The following is a 6452-nucleotide window of genomic DNA, read 5'->3' as shown; positions in this document are numbered from 1 at the left end:
AATGAGGTGGAATTCCTCATGAAACAATTTGTGTGCTGGCGCATGAACTGAAATTTGCCCACTAGAGCTGTCCAGAGCAAACTGGAGGGTAGCATTGCTCTGCAGCAGATGCTCAAACATCTCTTTGGTCAGTCTCTCAGGGGAGTTTTTGCCTTCTCCAGAGAGCCTGACTGGGAGGTGAATACACATAAAGTCACAACCTGCCAGTTCATGCAGCCTTACCCTGGCCAACTGAATCAGCTGAGCCATCAGCTCTTGTGGCTTGGTGATAGTTTTGGGTCATTGATGGGAGAGGAAAACCCATTCTGTTATTAAGAGTGGATCTCTCTGCCCCTCGGCCCACTGGAATATTAACCCAGGTAGGTGTGGCAATTTGCCCAGGGCAATAAATTTTAAAGGCAGCTCAGGTTTGAAGCGATGTGCCTGTCTTTCTGTCAAGGCCTTTTGTGCCTTTTCAATCACAATTTTTGCTTCTGGAGTCAGCTCCCTGGGAGACAGCAGCTCTCTCTCCCCTTTCAATAAATTGAGCAGGGGGCCCAGGTCCTCATTGGTGAGACCTAGCCAGGGTCTGACCCGGTTTAGTGACCCGCATAGGGAATGGAGATCTGCTAGAGTTTTAGGATTACCAATAATTTCCAATTTTTGTGCAACAACCATCCTTGCGGTAATTTCCAGGCCCAGGTATTTCCAAGGTGGCATCCTTTGAACTTTGTCTTCCTGCAATTAGAATCCAGCAGAGGTTAAAATTTTAACCACTACATCAAGGGTGTCTTGCAGCATGTTGTGTTTGGGACAGCATACCAAAACATCGTCCATGTAATGCAAAATGATGGCATCTCTCTTTTCAGCACGCACTGAGGACGGCAAAGACCCCACATACCACTGGCAGATGAAGGGGCTTGCTTTCATCCCCTGAGGTAATAACTGTCCAGTGGTACCCTTTCATTGGGGCTTCTCGGTTAATTGTGGGAATGGAAAAGGCAAACCTTGGCGCATCAGCTGGGCCCAGGGGAATTTGAAAAAACCAGTCTTTAATATCCAGTACTGCTAGGAGCCAATTTTGTGGTAACATAGTTGGGGATGGCATACCTGGTTGAAGAGACCCCATGTCCTCTATTTTTTTGTTTCTTTCTCTCAAATCCTGAAGGAGGTGCCATTTATCCTTCCCTGGCTTTTTTATTACAAACACCGGGGAATTCCAAGGGCTGATTGTTTCTACTATGTGTCATTTGGCCAATTATTGTTCTACTAACTTTTCTAGCGCCCCAAGTTTTTGTCTGCTGAGAGGCCACTGGTTCACTCAAACTGGATTATTATCTACCGAAGTGTCTTGGGTTGATTAGGAGGTTAAATTAAATCCCCATTCATCCACCTAACCCAGACACAGGTTCTGTATTCTTAAAATTTCATCTAAGAGTAAAAGTGAGTGGAAAAGAAGCACCGAGTCTGTTATCAGAGACTGTACTTGCTCCCCCCGCATCGGGAGTTTTGACTTCCACACAGACAGACAACAAGACACAGATCGCTTTGGCTTTCCAGCTAGCCGGAGCAGAGAGGTCTTCCTGGACTGTTTTCTTTCCCCTTTTCTGAAACAAATCGAACCTGCTCTGAACTGGGGACTCGAGGGAGCACCGGGAGCTTTCACCCGTGGACTACCGGGAGCCCAGACTGGGCAGCAGCATTTTCCAACACCAGAGAGACTGATAACAGAGCAAACACCCACAGCAAAGAGACCCTCTGAAGTTTGTCATCTCTTCTGAACGGCAAGAGGTTTTGTAATTTGATATTGTTCATTCTTGTGCCGGGTAGTGCTGTGGATGTGAAATAAACAGGTTTTTTCCACTTCACTCAGAGAAATCTCTTCCCGAACCGGTTGGAGGGTGGGAGAAAAGGGCCACGTGGGTTTGCTTCCCTGGGGGAGCCCCACTGGAGGTTTTCTCCCAAATCTGCCCTAAACCAGGACACCAAGATAACTTTTGGACCGGACACTCTACAGTGGCCTCCATCAAAAATCCAGAGGTGTCTCAGGAATTGATAATTTCACTCCCCACTGGGACATGGTGTCTCTTCCCCACAGCGGGCACTTGTAGTCAATAACAAAAGGTCGGACACTAGCTAACCTACTCTCTGGACCTTCAATCTGGACGATACCTTTAGCAATTTTAGCCAGTTTCATTCCTCCAACACCCTGTATTTTTCCTGCCATGGGTTACAGTTCCCAATGTGAGGGCCACACCTTTTCAGGTATGATAGTCACATCTGCCCCAGTATCAATTAACCCTTCTACATGGAGATGTTCTGATTTATGTGTTAAGTTCCATCCCATAATGGGTTTGTCTTCACCCACTACTTCTGCCCAGTAGACTCCTGGTGCTTTGTCATCTACTGGGATTTCTGTTGGAACAGGGATCACCTGGGCTATTACCTGCCCTTTGTCTACATAGAAAGGTGGTTGAGGGCACCTAGCTAAGAGACTGAGGTGTGTTAGGTCTCCCTTAATTGTCATGGGAGCCACCTCAATCTCTATTGGTGAATGTGCTGTGTCTCCAATAGCAAAATACCTACTATCCAGTCCAGACGGGTCTTGTGAATTATCCTGCAAGTCTACTCCAATGACAGTCCAACGATCAGATCTGAAACAAAAAGCTTTAGAAGTTATGTCATGGTTTTAAACCAGTAACTAAGAAAATTACTTATTTCTTGCTGTGAGATATGGATTAGAACAAGAGCAAAACAGGCATAAAACTTAAAAGGAATAAAGAACGTTTATTCACAAACTGCAATAATAAGAACAACAGAATAAACTTCCAGAAAAACCTTTTTTATCCCCCACTACCCACTATTCCCTTGTTCACATGACCACAGAGACAAAAACTTTGGTACTTGGATGGTTAGAACAGTCCCAATTCCTGCTACAGTCTTTTCACCAGTCTTTGTAGAGAAACAGAAGTCTCTTTCTGTTAATTTATGGAGTTTCTCACTAGAAAACTACTTCTGTTATAGTTTTCTATTGCTCTGATGTCAGCTGCCCAGAACTGCTGTTATCAGAGCTCACTCCTCCCATTTCACATCACTCTGAAGTGTGTATGGGCCATGAGTCTAGGGATGGCATTTTAAGGATGAGTTATTCAAAAGCAAAAGTCTTCTTCATCTGTCTCTGTAAGCTTCACTAGAAAACAGTTTTCTCATTGCCTCTCAAGGCTTCAAATCCTCCAGCACTTCACTGTACCACAATTACTCTACTTTTTACTCAAAATTTACACTTTGAACACTTTATTCCTCCCTACATACTCTATCATGAATTAAAGGAGTTCTTTCAGGACTTTATTGTCCATCTCCATAACTTGAACAGAAAAATATTTCATCTTAATTAAAGCACCTCCTTATTCTCTACCTTTTCTGAAGCTTCTTTTCTTTTCTGTCACTGGTAGTTTATAAAGTCTCTTTTCATGTTGATCAATCTCTTTTTCCCTCTCTGGATAAAAAGATTAATCTGCAAGTCTCATCTGGGTAATGAAAGGGTTAAAATCTTGCCCAGGCTTTGTAGATGGTTCTGTGACTTCTGTCAGTGCAGGAGCTGGAGCTGTCATTGATAGAAGATTCCTCATGGCTGTTCTGGAAAGTGTAGTCGCTGCCTTAGCCTGCCACAGGTTCAGAGCCTCTTTCTTTCTTCACTCGGCAGTCTCTAGTAAATTTAGTCACAGCAAAACCTGCAGCCGAGCCAGAGATCAGCTTGGCTTGGCCAGAGCCCGGGGAAAGCCCCCCGCAAGCCCCCATCTCCCGGCCGAGAGCTGCTGGGTCCAGCCCAGCCCCTGCCCGGCCACATGGCCGGGCAGAGAACGGGAGGCCTGGAGCTCTGTTACCTTTCACAGCCAGGAAACAAAGAGCCCAAGAGTGCTCTGACTTTACATCTTAAGGTAGGGTTCACAAGTTGATCTCCCTTTTCAATGCTCAAAACTGCTGTCAATTCCCAGTAATGACCGATAATTGGTCAGGAGAAAAGACTCTCATCAGCCACCAGCAGCTTCAACTTCCTTAGCTCTTAAAACCACCTTAAAGGTAAAGTCACCTCATGACAAGTTACAAATCACTTACTGAATCACTTTTGCGGTTGCCAGACCTTATTAGGCAAACCTTCCTCACAATTATATTTCTGCAGCCTCTCAGCCCGCTCCCTTTCCTCCCCTTTTCCCATTAAAATAGAGTCTTTTTTCTGCTTCAGGTCTGTCATTTTTATGTCTCTGCGCTTGACAGAAAAGCACTGAGACTTTAGTTTCTTGGTTGACTGGCTACAGCTTCTTTCTAGTGTTTCCCTTGTTGCTGGGTTTGAGGACAGTTCCTTGCAAAATGTCCTGGCCTCTTGCACTGGAAACAGACGATGTGCTGCAGCTGTTCTGGTGACATCTGTGGCTTATTCATTCCTGCTGTCACTGCTGCCACTGTCCTTGGGTTGCCTGGTTTCTTGCCGTGTACACTGTACAAGTCTGCTTTCTGGGCACATGGCTTCAATCATATCTGCTATGGTGGGTGGAGGGTTAATAGGTAGACTCAGAATTGCTCTACGACAAGCGTCGTTGGCATTTCTTTGGGCCATTTCTTGAAGCAGTTCTGTCTGGGCCACTGGTTCTTTAACTTGTCTCTGTATCTGTAGTCTCAGTCGATCTACAAACTGTAAGAAACTATCAGATGGCAGCTGGTTAATATTAACATAACTGACTTGAATATCAGCTGCTATTGTATACTACAGGAGCCGCTGTTAGCATACCTTCATCTTCTCCAAGGCTGGTATTCCCTGGGTTTCTCTGCCTGCACCCCCCCACGCCGGGCTCTGGGGGCTCCATTCCCTCACCAAGCCTGTGGAGAGACCCAGCTCCTCCCCTGCAGGAGCCAGGCGGGGGCCCGCACCCTGCCACGCCAGGCTCGGTAGGCTGGCACCCCCCCATCGGGAGGCAGGGCCGGGACACCCCTCTCCCTGCCCCTCTGCAGGAGCAAGGGGTGTAACTCTCTCTCTCCCTGCCCCTTCTCCCTGGGGAACAGGGGCCGGAGGGATAAGTGGATACAACACGGACTCAAAGTATCTAGACACAGGAGGCCCAAACTTGCTGGAATAATCCAAATTGCAGGTTTATTGTCAGTCGTCCATCCGGGGCAAGAAAGAGACAGAAATGCCCTGGGTCTTATCTCTTATACAAAGGGGTGCGGGTGATCGGGGGATACAGAGAGGTCACAGCCAATGGGAAAAGGGAAGGGAGAAGGTTCTCAGGTAGGAACTAACATTACACAAAACAGAGGTGAGTTTTACTCTTGGGAGATACCAAGATTTTTAGACGCACTACAACAACACATGACATGTGGAAGGCGAGCCCGCCCTCAAGCACGGCCATCCAAGTCAGTCAGGGGCACAGGCTGCAGCTGAAGCTGCCAAGCGTTGCTGTGAGGCTGGCAAGTGAAGAGAAAGCCATTGTGGCCAATTCTGCTGAAGCCTTCTGCCAAACCAAAGGCAACTGTGCCCACAGCCTCCCCCGGTTTGGCACCCGGCTGCTGCGGACGCCTCACTGTGCAGGTGCCGACGTTGGGGCTGCTGCTGTTCCTGTGCACACTCTGCTGCTGTTCCTGTGCACACTCTGCTGCTGTTTCTGTGGGCTCCTGAGTCGCTTCAGCAGCAGCGACTGGGCAGCCCTGCTGGAGGAGACATCACCACCCTCCCCTTGGTGGCAGCAGCTCTGCGGACCCCGAGCTCTGTGTCAGGGGAGCCTCAGTCACAGCACCGTGTCCTGGGCAGCCGCGAGGGTCCGGGCTGGCGGCCAGCCCTGCCTCTGCCCACTGCCCCTTATCACAGGCACCCAGTGGCCATGGGCCGGCAGCACCCCCCTGCCCTGCATGTCCCCAGCCAGCCCAGCCTGGGCACACCTTGGGCTGTCCGCACCCTCCTGGAGGGGTGTTGTCCCAGCCTCGAGGGCTTCTGCTGCAGGCCTGGGAGACATTCTGGGGAAGTGCCAGGTCGGCCGGCTGTCAGGAAAAAGGTGGCTGCCCGGGGGCTGCTTATGCCCTCTGACACCCAATTCCTCAGGTCTTCCCACCGGTCCGGCCTTTCAGGGGCCTCCTGTCCCCTTTGGAGCCTCCAGCCTCCACACATGCCCCTCACGCCTTCCCACGCTTTTGTCCCGCCTGGGCCTCCACAGACCCTCATCCATTTACAGCCTCCCAGTGCCCTGTTCCCTCAGAGTCTCCCCCAGCGTGGACCAGCAGCAGCGCCACAGCCCCACAGGAGCTCCAGAGGAGCAGGATCAAGAGGCACGTGGGAGCCCTCAGCAACCCAGCCAGCACCACACGGGCACGAGGACACAGATGGCGGCGCTTCCTGGCTGAGACAGGGTTTGTGCCTTCAGCAGAACCACCAAAGGCCAAGGGTTTCTGGCCATTTTCCCTGCACCACTGCATGCCTGGGCAGC

This window comes from Cyanistes caeruleus, unplaced genomic scaffold (genome assembly GCF_971803275.1).
Source record: "Cyanistes caeruleus unplaced genomic scaffold, bCyaCae1.hap1.1 HAP1_SCAFFOLD_145, whole genome shotgun sequence".
In the NCBI taxonomy this organism is placed as follows: domain Eukaryota; kingdom Metazoa; phylum Chordata; class Aves; order Passeriformes; family Paridae; genus Cyanistes; species Cyanistes caeruleus.
This window is presented reverse-complemented; position numbering follows the sequence as displayed.